The 27,796-nt window shown below is 38.5% G+C and overlaps 1 protein-coding gene and 1 long non-coding RNA gene across 5 annotated transcripts in view; one reads left to right on the top strand and one right to left on the bottom strand.

Annotated features, from left to right (window-relative positions):
* SLC25A46 (solute carrier family 25 member 46) overlaps positions 1-27,796 on the top strand; it is a 77,427-nt gene that overhangs the window by 13,441 nt on the left and 36,190 nt on the right. The gene's annotated exons all lie outside the window — the stretch shown is intronic.
* LOC141501579 (uncharacterized) lies at positions 435-27,793 on the bottom strand. Of its 3 annotated transcripts, none has more exons than XR_012472271.1 (3): positions 27,634-27,793; positions 27,295-27,381; positions 435-900 (listed from the first exon to the last, which is right to left on the bottom strand). It is a non-coding gene; the product is annotated as an uncharacterized LOC141501579 (long non-coding RNA). The 3 variants fall into 3 exon arrangements; XR_012472272.1 differs by lacking the exon at positions 435-900 and adding an exon at positions 21,133-26,730; XR_012472270.1 differs by lacking the exon at positions 435-900 and adding an exon at positions 21,133-27,098 and having other exon boundaries at positions 27,634-27,772.

The following is a 27,796-nucleotide window of genomic DNA, read 5'->3' as shown; positions in this document are numbered from 1 at the left end:
ATGTAAAGTTTTATTTTTCTCAAATCATGCTTTATTAAATGTGATACTATAGCTCAAGAATTCATCACCTAATTGTCAGACAGTGGACAATAAGCCCATAAACAAAGGTCCATCTTTTCAGTACAAGTTGAAGGATGAGAACAGGTTGTTAACACATAATTTTAAAAAAATTCAAAGAATAAAAGTAAAGTATATCATAAAGGAGGATTGGTCGTGTAGAAAGGGAGAGGGAAATAGGGGAACAACTTGAATGTTCCACCACTGGATGGGTAATGTCCAGAGAAATCCATATATATCTCTAGAATTTTTAGTGGACCTGTTAAAATTATCTGAAATAAAAGAAACAGGACAAAGTTACTGAGCATCTTTAATTTAATTTCCAAAACTAGCATTTGCATATCAAATCAAATCATCTGACTACTCAGATGTCAAGAGACAAGGATTGATTTACAGAATTAATTTTTGTAACAGAAAAGAGAGTTTTAAAAAATACAGAAACTTGTTTTTATCATAATCCACTTGGAGAGGCTGGTTACCTGTCTAGTCCTTCCTTACAGGTTATCACAATACCTCAGTCAAACTTGACCTGGGAAAGAATAGCTTTAAAAAGCCAAGATCTCCCACTGCATTCAGGGTCATCTTCAGTACTCCTGTTCTATATCTGGCCACTGTACCTAGATGGCTCTGGAGGAGAAAGTGAAACTTTGCACAGCACTCCCTCACTTATTTCCAACCTTGTCATAGCATCACCTCCTTGTTGTTGTGGTCTTCTTTGAGAATGAAGGACAAACAACTTCTTGCAATCAGAAAAGCTAGATAGCTTATGGTTGGAGTTACAGTCACCTCTGATTTTATAGCTGTCATGCTTAGAAAATTCCATTCCTCAACTCAGATTCCAGCCTAAGAGCAAAATCAAGAGAATGAAAAAATAGAAGAGAATGTAAAACAATGCATTAGAAAATGTGAATTATTGGAATATCTAAAAGTTATGATCAAAAAAAGAATCATGATATAACACTACTAGAAATAAGGAAAATTCCCCTGAGTACTAGAACAAGAGAGTAAAGTAGAAATTCGAAAAATATACCTATCACCACTTGAAAGAGAGGTAGAAAAATATCATAAGCAAGCTTCAAAACTTCCAGATTAAGGAGAAAATATTATCAAGAAAAAATCATTCAAATCCTGTAGAACCACAATTATAATACATAAGACCTAGTAGCCACTACACTAAATGACTTAGAACATATTTTTTATTTTATTTTTATTAAAGATATTATTTGAGTTTTACAATTCCCCCCCCATCTTACTTCCCTCCCCCACACCCCCACGGAAAGCAATCTGTCAGTCTTTACTTTGTTTCCATGTTGTACATTGATCCAAATTGAGTGTGATTAGAGAGAAATCATATCCTTAAGGAAGGGACAAAAGGTCTAAGAGATAACAAGATCAGACAATAAGATATCTGGGCTTTTTTTCTAAATTAAAGGGAATAGTCCTTGAACTTTGTTCAAACTCCACGGCTCTTTATCTGGATACAGATGGCACTCTCCTTTGCAGACAGTCCAAAATTGTTCCCGAGTGTTGCACTGATGGAATGATCGAGTCCTTCAAGGTTGAACATCACTCCCATGTTGCTGTTAGGGTGTACAGTGTTTTTCTGGTTCTGCTCATCTCACTCAGCATCAGCTCATGCAAATCCCTCCAGGCTTCCCTGAAATCCCATCCCTCCTGGTTTCTAATAGAACAATAGTGTTCCATGACATACATATACCACAGTAGAACATATATATTTTTTTAGTTTTTTGCAAGGCAAATGGGGTTAAGTGACTTGCCCAAGGCCACACAGCTAGGTAATTATTAAGCATCTGAGACTGGATTTGAACTCAGATACTCCTGACTCCAAGGCCAGTGCTCTATCCACTGCACCACCTAGCTGCCCCAGAACATATTTTTTTAAGAAAGATTTTATTTTGAATTTTAAAATTTTTCCCCCAATCTTGCTTCCCTCCCCACCCCACAGAAGGCACTCTGCTAATTTTTACATTGGTTTCATGTTGTACATTGATCTCAGTTGAATGTGATGAAAGAGAAATCATATCCTTAAGGAAGAAAAATAAAGCATGAGATAGTAAAATTATAACCTTTTTCCTAATTTGATGGTAATAGGCTATGGTCTTTGTTCAAAGTCCATAATTCTTTCACTGGATATAGATGGTATTCTCTATTGCAGATGGCCCAAAATTGTCCCTCGTTGTTGCCCTGCAAGGATGAGCAAGTCCATCAAAGTTGATCATCATCCCCATATTACTTGGAATATATTTTTAAAAGCAAAAGAACTAGGATTGTAGCCAAAAATGTTATTAGCAAGTTGAGAATAATCCTGAATGAGGAAAAAATGCATATTCAATGAATTGAAAGACTTTTAGGTATCTGTCACAAAAAGACCAAGAATTTAATAGAACATTTGACATATAAGATCCAGGACAAATGAAATAAAAATCAAAGACCACTTACAAATTCTCAATAAGCATAAACTATTTTCTTATATGTGGCAATGTTACCAGTATTCTTAAGACTATCATCAATTCTGGGATAGTTTGAAAGAAAGGTTTGTTCTGAGTCAAGAATGATGGGGATGATTCTAAAAAAATTGGATAGTAAAAGGTAAAAAAGAATACTTATCTCCTGCAGAGGAGGTGTGAGAGGAAGACTTGTTTCACCCCCTCTTTTTGTTGGTTTTGCCACTCCAGAATTCATTTTGAGGTATTAAAGTTGTTTGGAGGGAATTTGGGATACCTCAGATGAGTCTCTAACTTTACTTTTCCATCTTGGCTTCACCCTCCCTCCAATCTACTTTTTGAATTTTTTGCTAATGTTGTGTTTCATACACTTGAGGAGAATGTCTGGCTACCCTTGTGTCCTTTTATATACTTCTATTTTCACAACTCATTCTGGTGTCCTGTAAACTTTCTGTGCTGTCAAATTGATTTGTTCAGGGAGAAGTCTGCTTGCTATTCTTCTGAGTTCTACAAATTCCTGGCCCCGGTTTTTATATGTCAGTTTGTTCCTGATTGGGAAATTCAGTTGGCTGTTGTTAGATTCTGCCATTATTAGCTCAGTGGGAGCTTCTGCCGCAGGGTCAGAGAAATTCAGCTGCAGGCTTTTCTTTTATCTAGGACTCCTGCTCTGGTTATTCTACTTGAAAATCTTCAAGCTGGAAGAAAACTCCACTTTGAGCTGAAGCCTGCAACTGAGTTCTTCCTGCTTTGCTGAGATCAGAGCCATGGAGCTACTGTTTACTTCTAAACTTGCTTCTTGCTCAGGAAATAATTAGGGTCCTCCAGTAACCACTCTTCATCATTATGTGTAGACTGTCCCCTCAGTCTAACTCAGAAATGGTTGGTTCTTGTCCTTTGTTATCGAAGAAGACCAAAATGACATCTCTATGTTTGAGACAAATTACAGTGTGTCTGACTGTAGCTGATCAGACCAATTTGAGTTCGTAATGTTCAACCACGGGTTTGGCACAAATAGTCCATGTGAATGCCTGGGGTGGGTACTCTAAACTTAAAAATGTCACATTTCCTTTGAGCTGCTTCAATTTTGCCTTCCTCAAAGAGTACAACACCTTCACTGATGAGGGCACACCATGTGGGCAGTCCTGTGCCAGAGTCTCCCAAGCTGTACAATCATTTCTAAAGTTCTTCAATGAAACCTTCAGGATGTCTCAGTATCACTTCTTCTGACCCCCTTGTGAGCACTTGCCCTGTCATTGATTTCTCCATAAAATAGTTTTTTGGCAAGTGTATGTCCGACATTCTTTTTTTTCTTTTAGTTTTTTTTTTTTTTGCAAGGCAAATGGGGCTAAGTGGTTTGCCCAAGGCCACACAGCTAGGTAATTATTGAGTGTCTGCAACTGGATTTGAACCCAGGTACTCCTGACTCCAGGGCCGGTGCTTTATCCACTATGCCACCTAGCTGCCCCTTTTTCTGACATTCTAACAACATGTCCATTCCATTGTAGTTGCACTCTCTGTGGTAATGTTGGAATGCTAAATAGTTTAGTTCAAAAAAGGACCTGTCTGGTATCTTCTCCTGCCAGGTGTTCTTCAGAAACTTCCGAAGAATTTCAATGGAAACAATTCAGTTTCCTGATAAGGTGCTGGTAGACTGTCTATATTTCACAGGCATATAGCAATGAGGTCAGCACAATGGCTCTGTAGATCTTCAATTTGGTAGTCTTCTCCCCCATACTTTCTTTTGGAACCTTCCAAATACTGAGCTTTCTCTGGCAATGCATGTATCAATCTCATTGTCAATGTGTTCCTCCTTGGAAAGGACACTTCCAAGTAAGTGAACTGGTCCACAGTACTCAAAACTTCTCCATTTGCTTTAATCAAGGGTTACACATATAGATGATGTTGTGCTGACTGATGGAGCAACTCTTTTTTTTTTTTTGGTGTTAATTGTTAGACCAAAATGAGCACAAGCAGCAGAGAATCAATCCATACTTTTTTGTATCTCAGCTTCAGAGGCTGCATGGAGTGCACAATCATCTGAAAACAGAAGATCAAGCACCATCACTCCTTCCACTATGGTCTTGGCTTGTAGTCTTTTCAAGTTGAAGAATTCGCCATCAGTGTGGTAGCTGACCTTGAGGTCATGTTCATCTTTAGTGAAGGCATTTGATAACATGGCTGAAAACATCATGCTAAAAAGTATGGGTGCAAGGACATATCCTTGTTTTACTTCATTGGTGACTGGGAAATCTCGAGAGTATTGTCCACTATCCAGAGCCCAGGCATGCACGCCATCATGAAATTGACATAAAATACTGATGAACTTCTCCAGACGATCAAATTTTGATACAATTTTCCATAAACCCTTATGACTTATGGTATCATGGTCAGATCTACAAATGTATTCAAGACTTCTGTTTTGTTTCTGTCATTTTTCTTGGAGTTGTTGGGCAGCAAACATTATATTGACTGTTCCTTGACTCTTTCTGAAGCCACATTGGTTCTCAGAGAGGTGGCAGGTGAAGGATCAGCCTATTGAGGACTCTGGCAAAAATCTTGTCGGCAATGACTAAAAGAGAAATACCCTTATGATTGCCACAGAACAATCTATTCCCTTTACCTTTATAGAGATAAACAATGCAGGTATCCTTGAATTCTTGGGGGATAACCTCTTCATACCATATAACCTGGAAAATTTCTATCAGTTTTTGGATGAGCAATGGACCCTTCACCTTGCAAATCTCAGCTGAAATAAAATCATCTTTGCCACTGGCATTCAAAGCCTCTTCTTCAGTTGAAAACTTCAGCTAGGGACTGACTGACTTCAACTTGAGGTAAACAGTCAATGGCTTCTGCATTGATTGATGATGGTCTGTTAAGAACATTATAGAAGTGTTCAGCCCTAATATATGCCCCTATCATAAATCAATGTGGATCAATCAGCACTGAGTAGTTGAGATTCACCATATGTCTTTGGCCCCTAAATAGTCTTCAGGGCATCATAAAAGCCTTTTGAGGGCAGCTAGGTGACATAGTGGATAAGGCACTGGCCCTGGAGTCAGGAGTACCTGGGTTCAAATCCGGTCTCAGATACTTAATAATCACCTAGCTGTGTGACCTTGGGCAAGCCACTTAACCCTGTTTACCTTGCCAAAAAAAAAACCTAAAAAAAAGCATTTTGATTTGTTACTATCTGTGTAAAATTGAATTTCATCTGCTGCCTTACTGAGCTAAGAGTCCTGCATCTCTCTAAGCTTTGATTGGTCTTTTTGATGGATGCTTTAAATGTTGCCTTCTTAGAAATGGATGAACTATACTGCTTCTGTATTTCCCCATCCTTTTTCATCAAACCAGTCTTGGTATTTTTGAGTGTTCTGGCCCAGATGTGCATTAGTATTTGCTAATGCAGTGCTGTATACCAGATCTCTGAAAGCTATCCACTTTTTTTTTTTTTGCTCCACTCCAAAATAGCAACAAACTGTTCTAGCTCACAGAGACACTCTAATCTCTTAACATTAATTGTTCTAATACCCATTTTTCCTTGGGGCCACCACTTTTGGTTGAATGTGAATATTTAGCTTAGAAAGGATGAGTCTGCAAAGAATCCAGCACTCTACACCACACCTTTGTCACTCTCACATCCTTTTTATCTCTTCTTACAATCACATAGTCTAATAGATGCCAATGTTTGCCATGAAGGTGCATCCAGGAAGTTTTATTGCATTTAGGTAAATGGAAGATAGTGTTTGTGATGAGAATGTCATGAGGTGAGCAGGTCTTCAGTAGAAGGTGACCATCTCTGTTGTTGTTTCCAAGTCCATTCCTCCCAGGGATTCCCTGCTACATCTGGTCATCTAAGCCTACTCATGAATTAAAGTAATCCAAAATTATAAACCTGACATCTTTTAATACACTGAGTATAAGGGACTGTTGTGTATGGGAGTACTGGCCTGAGGAAGTAAATCTTTATCACCTGGTATCCTCCAGCACCAGAGTATTATTTTACTCATTGATTGGTGAGTGCCACGGGAGTGGGAGTGGGAGTGGACCAATATCCTCCCCAGGATATTTAAGCACTCTGATTTGTTTTAATACATGGGAAACTTTCCATCTTTGTCTCTTGCCTCTTCAGTGTTTGTGTAAAGGATAAGTCAGCTGGCAGGGACACAACAAATGGCACGCAACATGGGGCACAAAGGCAAGAAAAAAGCTAATTTCAGGGTTATCTGATTGGAGTCAGGGATAAGGACCAGCAGATACAAGCAAGGAAAAAAATTCCAAGTGACATCCCAGAATAAAAGACTTCAGAGAGGGAACAAGTTACCATGGGGCAGATATTAAGCAAGTTGGAACAAGAAGGTGTGGAGGAAAGTGAAGGTAAAGGGAAAGTATATTCACCTCCATGGCCTGAGGCAGAAGAAATGAATAAGTATTATCAAGAAAAGCCTAGGATTAATCCTATAGCACCTAATGAAGAAACTTCAGCATTACAAAAGGTCATTGAAAGGGCAAAAAAATCAGGGAGAAAATTTGGGGGATCTAGCAGTTGAGTTTCAGTCATATCCTGTTATTGAGGAGCTAAATTCTTTTAATCCAGGAAACTAGGAGAAGACATAAGCCAGTAGATATAAAAGCAGTCAGAGATTTAAAGAAGGCAATGGGCCAAGATTACCTTTTGTCCAGTTACAATTGGATACTCTTGCATACTCCATATTAACACCCAATGATTGGAAACAGATAGGGCATGTTTGTCACCTGGACATTGTCTTTTGGATGACAGAGTTTATACAATAATGTAGACAGATGGCTTTGAAGCATGCACAAGGTCCCAATGCCACCACATATTATGAACAATTAAGTGGCACAGGTCAATTTCTCAACAACACAGACCAAATATATTATGGATTAGAGACATATGAAAGAATTGCTACCTGTGTGAAGAATGTTTGCAGATGTATTCCAATACAAAATGAAAAGAAAGAACCATTTGCATTTATCAGAAAAAGAAATGATGAGGCTTTGTAGATTTCTTTTCCCAATTACAGAAAGCAGAGGGAAGAACTTTAGGAGATATAGCAGGAATAGATGTATTAATAAAATAATTAGCATGGGCTAATGTGAATGCTGATTGTCAGAAAGCAATGATTGGCTTAAGAAAGCATGCCACCATTGAAGAAATGATTCAAAGATGTGACAGAGTAGGGTCTCAGGTTTATCATACAGAATTAATGGCAGAGCCAGTTGCTAATATGCACATGGGAAATAAAGAGAAACAGACTTGCTTTGTTTGTGAAAAACCTGGACATTTAAAGGAAAAATTGTTGAAGTGCCCAAGGAGCTAAACCCAGAAAGGTCAGGGTGTATCATCCTAAAACTCTGTGCTCAAAGTGTAAAAAGGCAGGACACTGGGCATCAGAATGTAAACAAGGAAATTTAGACAGAGAAAGGAGTCCTCTCCCAGGGGCCCTTCATGGGATATGATAGTTCAGGACCAGCAGGAGATGGAATGGAAAAAACCAGTATGCAGCTTTTGGCAGCAAATCAACCATCAAATTATTGATGGTCAAAAGTGCTGGGAAATTTAGGGTGCCTCTACCTATTCACCCTTTATAATTAATGGATAAGGAATTTGCAATCATTTTGACTCCATCAAATCCAGAATATACTCACATTGTACCTTTAGTAAAGCATGTGAGTGGGGAAATTTTCTCTATTGCAATAGTGAATGCTAATGATGATGATAGCTACATAAATGAGAACCATTACATAGCTCAGTTATGTGTTTTCTCAAGATCTGGTATAAATTGGAAGGATAAGGAGCTGATAAAGGAGCCAAAACTGAAAAACAACAAAATTATGTTTACTACTATGATTTCTTTAGAAAAATCTCTTTGTGTTATCCAAGGAGAAGGAATTGCTTTCCTAGGCTTGATTGACACTGGGGCAGATCAAACTGTGTTCCCCATATACAACTGGCCACAAGTTTGGCCTAAACAAGCTGCCTATACTAATCTAGTCAACATTGAGGGTCAACAGGAAACAGAAATTTCTTGCCAACCCTTGAAATGGAGAAAAGAAGATAAACTAGGGACTGTCACTCCTTTCATAGCTGAAGGACTCCCTATAATATTATGGGGAAGAGATATATTGTGTCAACTGGGGGCAAAAATTAGCACAGATTCTTTGATTGGGGCTGCTGTTGAGTTGGGAAGTGAAGTCTCCGAAGTGGCGCCACAGGAGGACAGAGCTTCTTCCTCAGGGGACCTGCTGGCTGCTCTTTTCAGCCACTACTGCCTGCCTGGCTGTGCTATGCATGCTAAGCACAGCCTAAACCCTTAACCTATGGTCAACTTCAAGGACTCCTCGTTGGTGCCACCAACCCTGATGTCCACTCTAGCACCCATGATGAATTCCACTCCTGAAGCCACAATGAGTTCTACTCTTCAGCCCACAAGCAAGCACGCCACAACTCTTGCTCTGGCACCAGAAAGGCATGAAGAACACACTAACTGCACTTCCTGTAGTTTGTAATGGAGCTGGCTACTGTTCAGAAAATGCAACAACTCCAAATTGTACTGTTGTTAACAATTCAAGCAATTTCAAATGCTCTCTCTCATTCTCTGCGGACCCCACTCTGTGCAGAGGGAGGGAGGAGAGAGAAGGGAAATCTTCCTTTTTTGGAACTTTGAAACTCAAACTATGTCTCAGAAGGTATGCATGCTTCACTTCAGGAAGGACAAGACCCCCCAAAAAAACTTATTTTAGAAATCTAGGGAGGAGGGGGGTTTGGGCAATGGTCATGTTTTTCTTAGGCTATTGATTGGTAAGCTTTGTGGTCAATTGGTTAAGAAAAAAGGGGAAGACGACTTTTTTTTTCTGGGACTGGGAAATTTAGACTTTATCTTTAGAATGAAGCCTGTGCCTATGACTAATATCTCTGTAATTGAATAGCTAACTGAGTTTTGTGAAGTTGCTCTAAAATGCATTCTTTGATCGGCTATTTCAAGATTTTCATGAATATATGTGAGGTTCCTCAAGAAATTCTGATTGATTCCAAAAGTTATTTTTTTGAATGGTCTTAATTGGTGAATTATGTGTGTTTATGTGTATTTAAATGTCAATGGGACATTTTATATCTCTCTACTGGCCTGGAGAGGTGGGAAAATGTTTCTATACTCTCGAGGTCTGGTACTGGCTTGGGTATCAACCTCAGCTTGGTAAATGTGATACAAAAGAGTTGTTTCTGTGTTTGTGTTAGTGTCTAAACTCCTGTTTTGTGTGTGTGTGTGTGTGTGTATGTGTGTGTGTGTGTGTGTCTGTGTAATTCAGATCTGAAATAGTTTAGTTACCTGAGTTAAATGTTACTCCTTTTTGAATTTGATTGCTTTGAAAGGTCTTTTGTTGGCAAAAGAAAAAAAGTTTGTAATCTTTGTATCATCTATCATCACTTGTTTATGGAAGGGAATATATTTATCAGTTATGTGATATTCTTTTCTAACTGCAAAGAAATTATATTAACAGTGTTTGGTTCTCTTGTGAATACATAAGATATTTGAATACTGTAATGTTAAAGCCTGGAATTAACTTGTGATTGTTTTGAAGAGGTGATAAGGGAAATATCACAAATCATGACCCCTTTTGGGGATAAATCTGTGGATTCATGCATAATATAATGATGGAAATGTTATTTTGTAAAATTTAATAACATGGTAATTGACTTAAATGCTTAGTTGTTTTTACTATTGTTTAATTGACATTTGTTTATACTATTTTTGTTTACAATTTATCCATCATGTTATTGAATTAAAGAAATTTGCCTCAAAAACATAAAGGGGGATTTGTAAGGGATTGTTGTGTGTGGGAGTACTGACCTGAGGAAGTAAACCTTTATCACCTGTTGTCCTCCAGCATCAGAGTGTTGTTTTACTGGTTGATTGGAGAGTGCCACTGGAGTGGGAGTGGACCAGGGACTGGAGAGGATATCTAAGTACTTGTATTTGGTTTAATAAACAGAGAATTTTCCATCTTTGTCTCTCGCCTCTTCAGTGTTTGTCTGAGTAAAGGATAAGCTAGCCGGCAGAAACACAACAGATAAGGGTCTCTGAGTCTTATCAAATTTTTCTTTAACTTCATCAGTGTTCATCAGGGTGAGAATATAGGCATTGATGATGGTGGCAGGGCATTTTCCTGGAATTGACAATCTCATTGTCATGAGCCTGTCATTCACTCCTCTTGGTAGACATTCAAGAATGTTGACTAAATTAGTTTTGATTGCAAAACCTACCCCAGTTTCATGGCATTCTTTTTCATGGTGGCCACTCCAGAAAACTGTATCCAGCTCCAATTTCAGTAAGCTGACTTTCATTTGACAGCCTTATTTCACTCAGGATTATACTGCTCACCTTCTGATGTGAGGAAGGGACTAGAGAAGGTACCCTAAAAATAATCTGTTTACCCAACCCGGGCCTGATTACTGCAGCAGACGGAGAATCCCATTGGAAAGAATTGTTCTCCTTTGCCCATTCCACCAGTGGAAACTTCACATGCTTGGGTGGATACCCTCCCCTCCACTACTCATCGATGAGTTTGAGACTCCCTTGGTTACCCTCAACTGAAATGGTTTACCGGGGTGTGGCCACTGTGTATGCCACAGCTTCTTGGAGCCACAGGTGAGAGTTAGGTGGTTCAGGTGGACATCTAAAGTGGAAAGCAGCCCTGAAGAGGGGTCAGCAGTCCAGCAATCCTCATACCTAGTCTTCCTGGAACATACCCCATGCCCCAGAGACACCAAATTACACCTATTCCTAAACCTTAAGTTTGTTTAAGGATCCCCTGGCTCTCTTCCTATCTCAGTGCTTTCAGACCTTGTGACCAGTCTTGGCTCTCTTTTAATCTTTGAACTTCTAATGAGACTTTGTCTCCAATGCCTGCCGACCTTTCTATCTCCTTAAAACACCCTGTGCTAGAAAAATAATTATGTCGACTTAAAAAAATTGTTTCTAGATCAGAATTCAGTCTGGTGCATTTTTTAAAGATTTTTTTAATTGAGATTTTTGTTGGGTCATCCTGAAGCTATGATTAAAATAAGAGATTGACAAGGAGATCTAAAAATGAAATTTGCTGTTGTCTAGTAATTTCAGTCATATTTGACTCTTCACTATCCTATTTTGAGTTTTCTTAACAAAAATATTATAGTGTTTTTTTATGTTCTTCTCAAGCTCATTTTACAGATGAGGAACTGAAGCAAACAGGGTTAAGCGACGTGCCCAGTGTCACATACTTAAGTGTATGAGTACCAGATTTGAACTCAGAAAGATAAATTTTCATGATTCCAAGTACAGGACTCTGTCCACTGTACCACCTAGCTAGAAATAATTGAATCTTTTGGAACTGATGAGATCACTAAGCATGAGAGGTTAAGAATGAAAAGAGAAATTCCAGGACAGAATGCCTATGCATAATTATTGCATAATACCAGGAGAATGAATATGTGGAAAAAGATGATTGAAAGGGTGTAGTCAGAAAATTAGGAAGAAAACTGGGGAATCACTAAAAACCTAGAGAGGAGATGATTAACAATATTAAAGGTTTTTGAGAAAAGGTCATTATATTTGGCAATTAAGAAAGCAATGGAGACTTTGGAGAGAGAGTAGTTCAGAAGTCAATTGTCAAAGCTGTAAAACAAAAGGAGAGGAAAAGAAACAATCACTAATTAAAAATAGCATTCTCAAGGAATTTAGACATGAGGCTAGAGAGAGGGTCTAAAGGTAATTGGATCAAATGGAGTGCTTTTTTATTTTTATTTATTTTTATTTTATTTTATTTTTTTTGCAAGGCAATGGGGTTGAGTGGCTTGCCCAAGGTCACACAGCTAGGTAATTATTAAGTGTCTGAGGCTGGATTTGAACTCAGGTACTCCTGATTCCAAGGGCTGGTGCCACCTAGCTGCCCTGTTTTTTTTTATTTTTTAAAGATAAATGATACATAAATAAAATAAAACATAAGGCATGTTTGTAGGCAATAGGGCAGCAACCAGAAAGTTGATGTAATATAATTAGAAGACTACATCTTAATGTGAGACAAGAGTGAGAAGGCGATAGTAGGGGAAGAGATTAGTGAGATGAGAAGGGAATAAAAGGGAGCTATTGACAAATGGTCTCAATTTTTACAATGAAGAATAAAACAAAGTCTTCAGTTGAGAGAATTTGGAGGAGGCTTCCATTGGAAAATTAAGGAGGGATGAATAGATTTGAAATAATCACTCAGATGAGTGGGATATCAGATCTTTTAGGGAGGTATAAAAGGATTGTCCTATTTTAGTGAGGGCCAAGTTGATATTTGTAGTGGGTCAATTTTGAACTTTTGTGATTTTTATCTAACCTTGTTACATTATATATGAATAAGGGTAAAAGCAACAGAAGGTGAGAAGAATCTAAAGTTGGGACACAGCAAGACATAATCAGCAATAGAATTAAGGGGGCAAAGGACTTGAGGCTATTATAGGATAGATCTGATTTGCGAACAAGTCGAGAGGAAAGGGAGGCTAGGATAATCTTATGACTTCAAAAAAGGACTAAGAAGTACAGGAATCCAAGGACACAATAAGGATAAAGGACAGGTCTAAGACTTTAGAGGGAAAGTTAGACTGGCAAAATGCTGTAATTGGATAAAGAAATTTTAGAACTGATGAACATGACCATGGAAATGGAACAATTGTGTACGATGAATAAGGTCAATAATGAACATCTCTGTGTACCTGATGTGGACTAGGTCATGGAAAATGAGTAGTCAAAGAACTAAAATAAAGTAAAACAGTATTAATATACATGTTGAAGTTCCAAAGGCAGTAGTTGTGGAAGAGAGAAGGAATGTGAGCCAGGCACTGAACCATTGAGAAAAGGAAGTAGAGTATCCTGGTGGTCAGTAGATAAAAGATAAAAAAACTTGACTGGTTAATAAATTTGAATTGAATGTACTTCAGAGAAGAGTGAGGTAGTTAACACTGAGTGGCCAGAGAATTTGAAAGTGGCACTAGATAGCAAAAACCATTCCAAAATTCCTATCATGAACAATTAGTCAGGAAAGTAAAAAGTACTACCAGTACTGGAAAGCGTGACCAGGGTTATTGTGTCATCAAGGTCTGAGTTAGAAGATGGAGATGATTTTAAAATGAAAACAAGTTTGTTAGAAAAAAAAGTTTTTTTTTAACTACGGAGAATGTTTTAAAGAGAACACTGTGGAAGGGGATGACACTATAGTTAGGAAAGAGATTGAGATGGAAATGGTGTGGTTACTGATGTAGAGTCAGATATTCTGGAGGATAAAGTCAAGTAGGACTTAGGAAACATTGCTAACAAGACTACTGGAGGTGGTAAAATTTTGGCTGAGCTATTTAAAACCCTAAAAGATTCTGCTGCACTCAATATACCAGCAAAGTTGAAAAATATAACAGTGTATTGAAAAGATCAGTGTTATGTCCCAATCCTAAATAAGGGCAATGCCAAGAAATGTTCAAATTATTGAACAATTATGCTCAGTTCATATCAGCAAAGTTAAGTTCAAGATTCTTCAAATTAGGCTTAAACAGTATGTCAACTGAGAATTATAAGAAGAGCAGACTGATCTTCATAGAGGCAGCAGAACTAGAGACCGAATTGACAATATTTACTAGATTATGGAAAAAGCAAGGGAGTTGCAGAAAAACAAAGTCTTTGACTTTGTGGATCACAACAAAATATGGCAAGGCCTCAAAGAGATGGGAATTCCTGATTATTTTACTTCTTTCCTGAGAAACCTGAATATATACACCAAGAAACCACAGAACTGAACATGGAACAAACAATTGGCTTAAGTTTGGAAAAAGGAGTATGACAAAACTATATATTATCATCTTATTAATTTAACTTCTATGCAGAGTACATTATGAAAAATTCTAGGCTGGATGAATCAATAGCTGGAATTAAGGTTGCCAGAAAAAAATCTCAGATATATAGACAGTACCATTCTGATGGCAGAAAGTGAAGAGGAAATAATAAGCCTTTTATGAGAATGAAAGGGAAGAATGTCAAAACTGGCTTGAAATTTAGACCTTACAAACACTTAGATCATAGAAATGATCACATTATTTCTTTTTTTTAAGGTTTTTGCAAGGCAAATGGGGTTAAGTGACTTGCCCAAGGCCACACAGCTAGGTAATTATTAAGTGTCTGAGACCGGATTTGAACCCAGGTACTCCTGACTCCAAGGCCTGTGCTTTATCCACTTTGCCACTTAACCGCCCCCTTAAATCCAATATTTCTTGATAAATAGAAGAAGAAATGGAAGCAGTGTCAGATTTTATATTCTTGGGCTTAAAGATCATTGCAGATGGTGACTGTAGTCATGAAATTAAAAAATACTTGCTCCTTGGAGGAAAATCCATGGCAAATATGGACAGCATATTAAAAAAGCAGACTTCACCTTGCCAACAGTTTTATATAGTCAAAGTGGGGCAGCTAGGTGCCACAGTGGTTAGGGCACTGGCCTTGGTGTCAAGAGGACAAGAGTTTGAATCTGGACTCAGACACTTGACACTTAACTTGCTGTGTGACCTTGGGCAAATCTCTTTAACTCTGATTGCTTCCTATCCAGAGCCAGTTGACGTGATTCATATCTTGTCACTGGACCAAGATGACTCCAGTGAGGCTGGTGATTTAGTACAGTACCCCCTCACTCAAATCCAATTCATGTGTTTATCATGGCATCACCTTCCTTGATGCCATGGTCTTCTTCAAGAACAAAGGACAAATATCATTTAGTCAAAGCTATGGTTTTTCTAGTAGCAATGTATGACTATTAAGAGTCTGACTATAAAGAAAGTTAAGCACCACAAAATTGATGTTTTTGAATTGTGGTGCTAGATGAGACTTTTCACAATTCCTTTCACAGCAAGGAGGTAAAATAAGTCAATACTTAAATAATTTAATTCAGGCTAGTCACTGGAGGGTCAAATTCAGAAGCTGAAGCCTAAATACTTTGACCATATAATGAAAAGATGGACTTATGGGAAAAGATCTTGATGTTAGGAAAGATTGAAGGCCAAAGGAAAAGGGGATGGCACTGGAAGAACTGACTGTGTGTGTGTGTGTGTGTGTGTGTGTGTGTGTGTGTGTGTGTATATATATATATATGTTGGAAGCAATGAATATTAACTTGGACAGATTGAGAAATAGGGGAGGATAGCTTGATGTTCTATGGATTCTGGGTCATAAAAAGTCAGACACAACTGATCAAAAATATCCAACAAAGTTGAGGGGATAAGAATGATGAGAGAACAGTTAGGAATGAGGAATAGAGACAGGAAGAAAATTATTATTAAGAATCTATCATGTGAAGATGGCTTCAGGAGAGGACCTTCTCTCAGTTGCTCTGGAGTAAAACTTATAAACTAAGGATTTTCGAGAGACAGAACCCATAGAGGGATCCAGTGAGGCAATTCTCCAACCCAAGGTAACCTAGAAAAGAGCGGAAAGCCTCAGCTCCACAGGGTCGGAGGGGTGGCCCACCAGAGGGGTGACCGGCTAGAGCAAAGGAACTTCAGCCGCCCAGAAGCAGCCCCAGGGCGCTGGGAGCCGTGGCTCACAGCAGCGGGGCAGTTTCCTTATCTATACCCCGGGAAGCACCAAGCACAACTTGGGGGAAAGGGGGACCTCTGCCAGAGTGAGCACTTGAAGCCCAGCCCTCAGGGCACACAGCCAACAGTGTGGCCCAAATCCAGGAACCAGAAGCAGGTGGAGTGGGTAAGCAGGAACTCCCAGGGCATGAACATGCTGAGCCTAGGGAGGGAGGTAGAGACTGTGGCTCTGTCCTCTGTCCCTGGAACAGGACTCTGGGGTTCTGACCACATTCAGATCCTGATCACAGTCTAGACCCCCATAGAACAGCAGCCCCCCCCCCCCACCTCAGCCCTGTGGCAGAGGGGGTCGTTTATGGTCATTCACACAGACCAGGAGGGAGGACATAGCCTCACACACAGGGATCCTTGTGGGGGTGTCCCAAAAGCTCAGGAAGCACCCCAAAACCAGGCTCAGGCTGGGAAAATGAGTAAGCAGAGAAAAAAGAGGAACACCATTGAGAAATACTTCAAAACACTCAATCTGAAGATGAGGAGGTACAAGCTCCTGCATCTAAAGACTCCAAGAAAAACAGAAATTGGGCTCAGGCCATGACAGAGCTCAAAAAAACCTTTGAAAATCAAGTGAGGGAGATGGAAGGAAAATTGGGAAAAGAAATGAGAGAGATGCTGGAAAAACATAAAAATGAAGTCAGCAGCTTAGTCAAGGAGAACCAAAAAAAAAAGCTAAAGAAACTAACATGTTAAAAACCAGCATAGGTCAAATGGATAAAACAGTTCAAAAAGTTATTGAGAAGAATGCTTTAAAAGGCAGAATTGTCCAGATGGAAAAGGAGATAAGAAAGCTCTCTGAGGAAAACAAATCCTTCAGACAAAGAATAGAACTCAGGGAGACTGCTGATTTTATGAGAAACCAGGACTCAATACTTCAAAACCAAAAGAATGAAAAATTCGAAGAAAATGTGAAACATCTCATTGAAAAACAACTGATCTGGAAAACAGATTTAGGAAAGATAATTTAAAATTATTGGAATACCTGAAAGTCATGATCAGGAAAAGAGCCTTGACATCATTTTCAAAGAATTATTACAGGAAAATTGCCCTGATATCCTAGAAGCAGAGGGCAAAATAGAAATGGAGAGAATCCACCAATCTCCCCAAGAAAGAGATCCAAAAAAAAAACCCACAACAGCCCCTAGGAATATTACAGTCAAGTTCCAGAACTCCCAAGTGAAAGAGAAAATATTACAAGCAGCCAGAAGGACACAATTCAAATATCATGGAGCTGCAGTCAGGATCACACAGGACTTAGCAGCAACTACATTAAAAGCTCCTAGGGCTTGGAATATAACATACCTGAAGGCAAAAGAGCTTGGAATGCAACTGAGAATCAACTACCCAGCAAAACTGAATGTCCTCTTCCAGGGAAAAAGATGGACTTTCAATGAGCCAGGAGAATTTCAAATGTTCCTGTTAGAATGGCCAGAGCTGAACAGGTTTGATCTTCAAATACAGGACTCAGGTGAAGCATAGAGAGTGGAGGAGAAGAGGAAAATATGAGGGACTTAATGATGATGAACTACATATATTCCTGTATAGAAAAATGATACTGATAATACTCATATGAACCATCTCATTTAATAGAGCAGGTAGAAGGAGCTTTTATAGATGAAACTGGAGAAAACTGAATTTGAAGATATATTGTGGTGTAAAAATGGAGTCAATAGATAAAAGGGAAATATAATTGGAGAAAGAAAAAGAAGGGGAATAGGCTGATATTCCATATAAGATTTTTCTTTATTAAAATGAGCTATTGCAATGATACAGAAGGGGGGGAAGGAGAGGGGTAAATGAGGGAATCTTTGCTCTCATCAGAGGTGGCTAGGAGAGGAAACAGCATATATACTCAATGGGGTATAAACATCTGTAGTAAGAAGGAGAAAAGGGGGACAGGGGGAAAGGGGGGAATGTGAGTGATAGAAGAGAGGATGGACCATGGCGGGGAGAGTGGTCAAATAGAACACATTTTCTTTTTTACTTCTTGCAAGGGGCTGGGATTGAATGGCCTGTCAGGGACCATAGGGCTGGGTGGATGCTGGGTAAGGGGTGGTATGTTCCTTTGGGGCCTCTTGGCCCCAGGGCTGGGAATTTGTCTGCTGCGCCACTCAACTACCCTACAGCAGAGACAGAGTGAAAGGAGAGAGAAAATATAGTTCATGGTAGTAGAGAAGTATGAATGGAGGGAGTTGTGATCAGCAATGGCAACAGTGGAAAAATATGGAAGTAACTTTTGTGATGGTCTTATCCTAAAGAATGTGATCCACCTGAGACAGAGCTGGTGGTGATGGAACACAGACTGAAGCACATTTTTTTTTAGGTTTTTGCAAGGCAAATGAGGTTAAGTGGCTTGCCCAAGGCCACGCAGCTAAGTAATTATTAAGTGTCTGAGACTGGATTTGAACCCAGGTACTCCTGACTCCAAGGCCGGTGCTTTGTCCACTACGCCTGAAGCACACTTTTTATTATTATTATTTTCTGAGGGGTGTTGCAGGGCAAATGGGACTGGGTGGCCTGCTTGGGTCCGCACAACTGAGTGATTGTTGGGTGTCTGAGGCCGGATTTGGACCTGGGTACTCCTGGCACAGTGATCTGTCTGCTACCTAGCCACCCCTACTATTATTATTACTATTTTATTTTATTTTGGGTCTTTTTTTTTTTTTTTGGTTTTTGTAGGGCAATGGGGTTGGGGTGGCTTGCATGGGGTCATACAGCTGGGTGATTGTTGGGTGTCTGGGGCCAGATTTGGGCTTGGGTGCTCCTGGCTCCAGGAACGGTGCTCTGTTCAATGCGCCACCTTGGCCATACCTACAATTATTATTTTTTATTATTATTTTTAATTTTAGTTTTAATTTTTTCTCTCCCTTTACTTTATCACGGATGTGGATCTATATTTTCTTGGGGGGAGGGGGTATTATGTTTACTCTTAAGAATATTTTAGTAATGTATAAAAAATTATTTGTACAAAATAAGAATAAATAAAAGACTGGCAGATTGCTTTCTGTGGGGGTGGGGGAAGTAAGATTGGGGAAAAATTGTAAAACTCAAATAAAATCTTTAATAAAAAAAACAATCTATCATGTGCCAACCACTGCGCTAAGCACTTTACAAATATTAACCTCATTTGATTTTCACAACAACTCTGTGCTATTATCTCCATTTCATAATTAAGGAAATTGAAACAGAGAGAGGGCAAATGACTTGCCTAGCATCACATGTCACAGGTCTTCCTGACTCCAGACTCAGTGCTCTATACTCTATACTATTTAGCTGGGACTGAAGAATCATTGGGAGATGGAGATTATGACAGGGTCACTGTATGTTCATCATTAAGGTATGAATACAAGCAGATTATCATGGCAGATGAATGGTCCATTGATGGAGAGGCAGGTAATTAAACTGCTTATGGCCCTCCTTCAAGGCCCAAACTCTTAATCCAAGATTTTTTATTTTTGGACTAGGCAAAAGAGACTTTGTTTTGTTTCTTTTTTACATAGCCGAGATCACTGAATGGGCTTTGCCTCTGTCAAACTGAGACCTGTTAAAGACCTAAGCTAAAAAGACCAAAGTTTCTCACTACATTCACGGTCATCTCCAGTCATCCTATCAGTATCCAGCCAATGGACTAAGGTGGCTCCAGAGGAGAAAGTAAGGTTGGTGACTTTGCACCTCACTAAAACCCAATTCACTTGCATGTCAAGACATCATATCCCTGATGCCATGGTCCTCTTTGAAAATAAAGGACAAAAAACAACCTATACGAATTAGTAGGAGCCCTTCTGCTGGCCACTTGGACATCATGGCTCTCTTTTTCTTCCTTCCTTCCTTCCTCCCTCCTTCCCTCTCTCTGTCCCTTCTACCTCCTTCCTTTCTCTTAATTTCTCTTCTTTCTTTTCCTCCTGCCCACATAGAGTATCATACCCTTGCCTGTAGGTACTCAGCCCAAAGTAAATTTTAATCCCTAAAATTTGGCAAAATATCTTGGGGTTTATGGGCTCCAAATCACTCTGTCATTGGTTAATCAACAATAGGTCCCAGGCCTAGCCCTACCTGGTTCTGTTTGGGTTGCTTGATTGGCTCAGAGTGAATGTAACTAGCAATTGTTTCTGTTTTGACCAAAAACCTTAGAATCTTCCCCTCTCAGACTGATTTTTTTTTTGGACTAGGTAAAAGAGGCCATTCTTTGTTTCACTTCTTTTTTACCTAGTATAGATTATTTTGCCTTAGTCAAATAGACCTGTTAAAGACCTTAGCTTTAAAAGCTAGCATCTCCCATTATATCCAGAGCTATCTCCAGATCTCCTGATCCATATCCAGCCATTGGGCCCTGATGGTTGTGGAGGAGAAAATGAGGCTGGTAAATTTGCACAGCTTTCCCTCACTTAAATACAATTCACAAGCACATGGTCTTGATCCTCTTCTTGAATGAAGGACAAACAACAATCATAACAGGTACTAATATTGAAACTTCAATGATACCTAAGAGACTCAACTTGGAGTAGGTAGGAGACAAAGGCAAGCCCATAGGCAATCTTGGGTGGGTGGGTGGGGGTATAGCATTGGTACTTTAAGGTGGTTCTGAACTACAGAAAGTTATCTAGAGGGCTGGAGAAGGAAGGCCCTAGGGCAAGGACAGAAGACAGCAGCTTGATGAAGATAAATCAGGCATCTCTAAGAAGTCTTAGAAAAAAGACTAAGAATATATAAACATGTAATAAGTTTATATTTGGAAGAGTCTGGTATTTTTTTATAATAGGCATGTGATGCTTTATAAAACATTTTAATTATTTTTTACGTTATATTTGTTACATTTTAAATTCCCCACCCCAAACTTGAGTCACCACTTGACATAGAATATGTGTATATATACATATGTGCATGTATATGTGTAAATTTATATATATGTATATGTATGTACATGTAAAACTATGTTATGTATACTTCTATCAGTTCTTTGTCTGGAGGCTGATATTCTTCATAAGCCCTTTGTAACTGGCTTGAATAATACTCAGAACCACTTAGTTGTTCAGTTATTCTTCAAACAATATTGCTGTTACTGTATTCAATGTTCTTGTTTCTGCATATTTCACTCTTATCTTATGCAGGTCTTTTCAGGTTTTTCTAAAATCAACTTGTTCATCATTTTGTACAATACAGTACTATTCCATCAAAATCAAATATCACAATTTGTTTAGACATTCACCATATGGTAGGCATCCTCTCAATTTTCAGTTTTTTACCATGACAAAAAGCGCTGCTATAGAGATGAGCAGAACCAGAACAACATCATATACCCTAACAGCAACACGGAGGTGACAGTCAACCTTATTGGACTTGATCATTCCATTAGTGTAACAATCAGGCACAATTTTGGGATATCTGCAATGGAGAATACCATCTGTATCCAGAGATAGAATTGTGGAGTTTGAACAAATAGCAACAAACTGTTACCTTTAATTTTTTTAAAAAACCGTTATCTTATTATGTAATTCTGCCATCTCTTATACTTTATTTTTTTCTGCCTTAAGGATATGATTTCTCTCTCATAACATTCAGCTAAGATCAATGTATACCATGGAAACAATGTAAAAACTAACAGACTGACTTCTGTAGGGGGTGGGGAGAAGGGAAATTAGGGGGAAAATTGTAAAATTCAAAATAAACAAATATATTTTTTAAAAAAAGATCTGTTATAAATATTTTTCTTTTTACCTGATCACATTTAGTGGTATTGCTAAGATAAAAAGTATACAGATTTAGGCATAATTCCAAATTGCTCTCCAAAATGGTTGTATCAGTTCACAGTTCTACCAATAGTGTCTTAAGTTTCCCAATTTGTCACAATGCCCTCCAAAATTTATCATTTTCCTCTTCTATTATTTTAGTCAGTCTACCAGAAGAGATATTTTAAAGTTGTTTTAATTTGCATTTCTCTAAAATCAATGATTTAGAGCATTTTTTCACATGGCTATATTGCTTTTATTTCTTCATCCAAAACTGTCTATTTATATCCTTTGACCATTTATCAATTGGAGAATGACTCATTTTAAAATAAATTTGACAGAATTCTCTGTGTATTTGAGACCTTTATCTAATAAACTGTCTATAAAAGATTTCCCTCCCCCCATTTTCTGATCTTCATGTGATGTATTTTTTTTTAAGGATTTTTGCAAGGGAAATGGGGTTAAGTGGCTTGCCCAAGGCCACACAGCTAGGTAATTATTAAGTGTCTGAGAGTGGATTTGAACTCGGGTACTCCTGACTCCAGGGCCAGTGCTCTATCCACTGTGCCACCTAGCCACCCTGAAGTATTTTTTTAAAGAGGAAATTCTATTAAGATAAGGATGCTGATAAAGTTTTTTGACTCACTGTGAATCATTTGAAGCAATGACTATATAACTTACCTATTTTTGCTGCTTTCTGTTTTGTAATCAGCTGGGGAATGATTCTACTAAATCTGGATCAATTTCAGATATCTCAGATAAGATTTTTCTCAGAGAGACTTGCTGCAAAGGCTTTTTTTTCCCTTATCATTTACCTGCTTCTATCTTTTGCTACATTAGTTTCCTTTGTGGAAGAAGTTTTACACTTTGTATGATAAATAGTTAATTTTAACTTTTGTGACTCTATCTCTTGTGGATCATGAATTATTCCCCTACTGTGGAAATATTTTATTCAACTAATGTCTTTGTGTCATTTTCAAAATGATTTTTCAAAATTTCAAACTCGGTATGCACACTGAAAATCATTTGAGACACCATGTATGTTGTTGGATTTAAGTGGAGGTTTTCAATGACTGAATGTTCTCTGACTTTACCTTCTTCAGAAATATTTTATCTAATCTGGGTTTAGAGTTCTTTATAATTTCCCTTCATTCATATACTATATTAATGTCTATTGGATGTTTCCAATTTTATTATGATGTAGTACTGGTACATAATAAATTCATTTTATATAAGGAGTACATAGCCAATTAAAAAACCCAAGTCATATAAGCTCAAGGCTTCTCAGACTTGGTGGGTTCCCATAATGACTAACCAGATCCATTGGAGATGGGCCTTCTAGAGAAGCAGAGAACTGTTGTGTTTTGATTTATATCCTCATTGTGCATATCTTTGGTGTATTTGGACAAAGTAAACCACCTTTATTAAATGCACATTGACTCACAAATATCTGATTCTTTTTAACTTAGAATCCTGGCTTTGTCTTTGAGCTTACAACACCTGCCTTAGTCTATTTTACTAGTATTATGAAGTTTTTTTTGTTAGGATATTTTCCAAATGTGCTATGGTCAATTTTATAAGGTCAATAGTTTATATAAAAAATAATACTACATAGGTGTTAATAATTGCTTTAAAGAACTTTTTGCCATTAAAATTTTATTTAAGGATGGTAGTAAGTCTTTTGATGACAGTTACAACTTTATAATATTTATATTTTCAGTGTCTTGCCCTGGGTCTGTAATACATAAACACATAATAAGGCAGTCTAGTTCTTTTTTTTAAGATAATTTATCTTTTTATCCATCAATTCTTTAGGAATTAGCATCCAATTAAAATTTTTTCAGGAACCTTTCATTATTATTTATGCTATACATTAATCATTAAGGGGTATTTTAAAAGATATTATTCCTACATTTGTGAAATTTAAATGCACCTTACTAAAATTTAATGTCATTTGAATTATTTCATACTCTTACACATACTGTGTACTATAGTCAAACTACTTGTATTACGCTTGATCTAGTGACTATTATTTCCCCACAGAAAAATCTAACATTTTGCTCCAGCATTTAACATTTTCCTCTTTTCTATCCCAGTCTGATAGATGTGAACTAGAACCTTATACTTTAATTTGTATTTTTCAAATTATTAGTGATGTATAGAATTTTTCATGATTGATAACCTTCAAAATTACCTATTTATATTCTTTGACTATTTATTATGGATTGGTTCGCATATTTTATAAATTTGGATCAGTTCTTTATATTACCTACATCAGAGAAACTTGTTGCAGAGATCTGGTAATAAAGGTCCTGGAAATAATCCTCATAGACAGCTCTGACTTTGTCACTCCCTTATTCAATAAATTCCAGTTGTTCCCTAATCCTTCTGGGATCATATATAAACTCCTTCGACTTTTGAAGTCGTTCACAATTTGGATGTAACCTATTTTCCCAGTATCTTTATACATTCCTTTTCTCAACTCATTCTACAATTCTTCAGCTGAAACCATTTTTCTGCTACTCACAACACCACACTCCATATTCCTTCTCAATATCTTTGTACTTTCTATCATGCCTGGAAATGCATTCCCTTCTAACCTCCACATCAAAAAATTTTCCACATTCCTTTCAGACTATGTTAAAACACAAAGACTTTCTAGATCACAATTTCAGTGCCTGACCTCCCCTAACTTGAATGTATTTATATAATTATTGTAATGAATGAAAAATTCAGAAGACAAAGTTTTTGAGTAATTAATAATTTATTAAATAAGTTAGTTAAAAATTGATAAATTGATGGTCAGTAGTTTCTCTTGGTAACCAAATTCAAAGACATAAATTGGAAACCTTAATATACTTTTAGAAAAGGGAATGCCCCTGACGGGAAAATCATGCCTGATTCACCAAAGTCTTCAGCTACTCCTGTTGAGAACTAGGCTTGATCATAAGACTCAGCAGTATCCAATAATCTGAACAAAGGAATTCATTTCTACCTGGACCACTCTGGATGGTTTTCTTTTTCGTGAACTGGATTATCCTAAACTCCAGTGGAGGGGTACAAAGATATGGGCTTATTGCTTTGGGGTTGGAATTCATCTAGATTAGATTGTTTACACTTGAAAAAGAAGTAAGGTCTCCTTATCTGGTGGGGTCCTGCCCAAACTTGAGGAGCATAAGATACTCCAAGTATTAGTGAAGGCAGTGTCCTCTGTCAGTCATGCCTTTTGGAGACTGACTGATTTACAAGGGTTGATCCCTGAATGAGCAATTAGAAAGCCTAATGACGGACTATTAATAGAAAATAATTTCAATATAAAGAATACATTTACATGTTGTATATCTTTCGTGGAATGTTATATAACATTCTTAGAGAGCAGGTGCGGTCAGCATTTTTTCCTTTTTAATTTCCCAGTGACATACATAGTATTTAATGTTTGACCGATAGGTATTATTCTCCTTCCTACTTAAAATAATTGTGAGAAAAGTACTTTCTATAAACCTTAAAGGTTTATATAATTGTGCTATTTGATAGTTGGAATTTAGAGGGAGAGACCATTTTAGGCTTGAGGAACAGCATGAGCATCCGAAATAGAGGGAAGAAAAAGGTGTCATATTGCTCTATTGATCTTTTAAAACTAGATTGTGACAAAAGCACTTTGTCTTCTTTTACATCCCCCACAGCACCCAACACTGCATTACTCAAAATAGGAAATTCTTTTTGAATGAAGCCTGCCATCTGCATCTGAACAAATTATACATTTTAATCTAGTCATTTCTGCCAGGTCAAAAAAGGGTGAAATTGCCCCTACCTTGGTGCAAGCTCTCATTTATCTCATACTGAGGCTTTTGCAATATCCTACTGGTAGCTCCAATCCATCCTCCATTCAGTTGTCAAAGTAATTTTCTCAAAGCAATAAACTCCAGAAGTTCCTTATTGAATCAAAATCCACTGTTTGGCAAGCAAAGCCCATCACAGCATAGCCCTTTCCTACCCTTTCCAGGCTTCTCAAACCTAATTCCCCATCACATACCACTCAATCCTGTATTACTGGCCTCCTTGATGTTCTAGTAACACTCTCCATGTATTTCTCTTGGAATTTGCATTGACTGTCCCCTATGCCTACAATTTTTCCTTCCTTATTCCTACCTATTAGATTTCCTAGTTTCTCTATTCAGTAGTGTCTGATTCTGTGACCTTGTTTGGGATCTCCTGGCAAAGATATCAGAGTAGTGTACCATTTTCTTCTCCAGCTTATTTTACAGATAAGAAATTCAGGCAGCAAATAGGGTTAAGTGATTTACCTAGGGTCACATAGTGTTAGAGACTAGACTTGAACTCAAGAAGAGGACATTTCCCTGATTCCAAGTTAAGTTTTGTGTTCACTTTGTCACCTGACTTAAATCCAGTGCCCTTTCTCTTTCATTTCCTATTTATCCTGTATGGAGGCAGATTTTTGTCTCTCTTCTTTCTTACCTACCTCAATCATTGAGAAACCTTGAGGGTCTTATCTTTCTAGCTTAATTTTTTTTTTTGGTCATTCTTGGCCTCTTTTCCTCATCTCTCTCTTACCTAACTTTAACTACTGGATGGGCACTATCATTTCAGTCAAACTGTAGCCTAGGAAAGACCTAAAAAGGCCAGGGTCTCCCACTGCACCCAGGGCCAACTCCTGCTGTCCTGATCCATATCTGACCACCAGACTAGATGGATCTAGAAGAAAGTAATGCTGGTGACTTTGCACAGCACCCCATCACTTAAAGTCCAATTCACTTGCATGTCATGGCTTCACCTCCCTTGATGTCATGGTCTTCTTCTAGAACAAAAGATAAACATCAATTCATCCTTTATAGTTTGTACATACATTTGTTTGCTTTTTGTCTTTCCTATTAAATTGTGAGCTCCTTCGGGGAAGTGATTGTCTTTTGTCTATTTTTATACATACAATGTTCATTATGGCGCTTGGCACACATATGTTTTATACATTTTTATTTACTAGTTGCCTACCATTTCAAATCAAGACCATTAACAGTTATATAGGTAAGAATGAAGAAGTATTCAATGTTCTATTATGAAAACAGTCGGAATCTTGAAGGGGGGTGGTGCAAAGGGAAGAGAGTCAAGAATAGATGTAAGGCAAGTTGAGGTTCAGAAAGGACGACTTTGTTCCAGGAGTTGTAGAAGCTAATGAAAACAGGTAGTATAAAGCACTCAAACGAAATTGCAATCTTGGTATTCCAATAATGGCTCATATTTATGTTTAAACAGTCTGGATTAAGTATAATGTGAATTTCGGGTGCAAGGCGGAAATAAGGTCCTAAATTGCTCCCCCCCTCCCCGGGTTCAGAATACCAAAGATTGGGGGGGGGGTGTTTCTAACCATAACTTGAGTGGGCCCAGCGTCTTTGCCTTTCTCCGGTGGATCTTGACTTCGCGGAAGGATGTGTAGCAGCAAGCACAGAGGTATCTGAAAAGTGAAACAAATCACCTCAAAACCCAGCCTGTCAGGCGGGGCAGGCCTGGACATGGACGGCCGCCTGCTGTTGGAGCCAAAGCTCGGGGCTGCCAGGGTGCCCCAGGCCGCGGCTGGCCCAGCCTGCAGGCGCTCGCGGCCCACGCGGTGGGTGCGCGCCCCCGCCCGCCGCCGCCTTCCTTCTGGGATACACCCTAAAGCAGGGTTCCCCCCTCGCACGGGCCCGCCACGCCTCTTCTTTTTCACCTTTCGCAGCCCCTCGGCTCCGGGACTCCATTTTGGATACAGCCACGAGGCGCCCGCGTCCCCCAGCAACCTAGCGGAAGACGGGGGAGGGGGGTGGATGTTCCGGGGCTTCTTCTTCCGGGGCACCGGGGGACTTCCGGTTGTCAGACCCGGCGGACGCAGA

The sequence above is a fragment of the Macrotis lagotis genome, chromosome X (assembly GCF_037893015.1).
Source record: "Macrotis lagotis isolate mMagLag1 chromosome X, bilby.v1.9.chrom.fasta, whole genome shotgun sequence".
Classification (NCBI taxonomy): Eukaryota; Metazoa; Chordata; class Mammalia; order Peramelemorphia; family Peramelidae; genus Macrotis; species Macrotis lagotis.
This window is presented reverse-complemented; position numbering and strand designations above follow the sequence as displayed.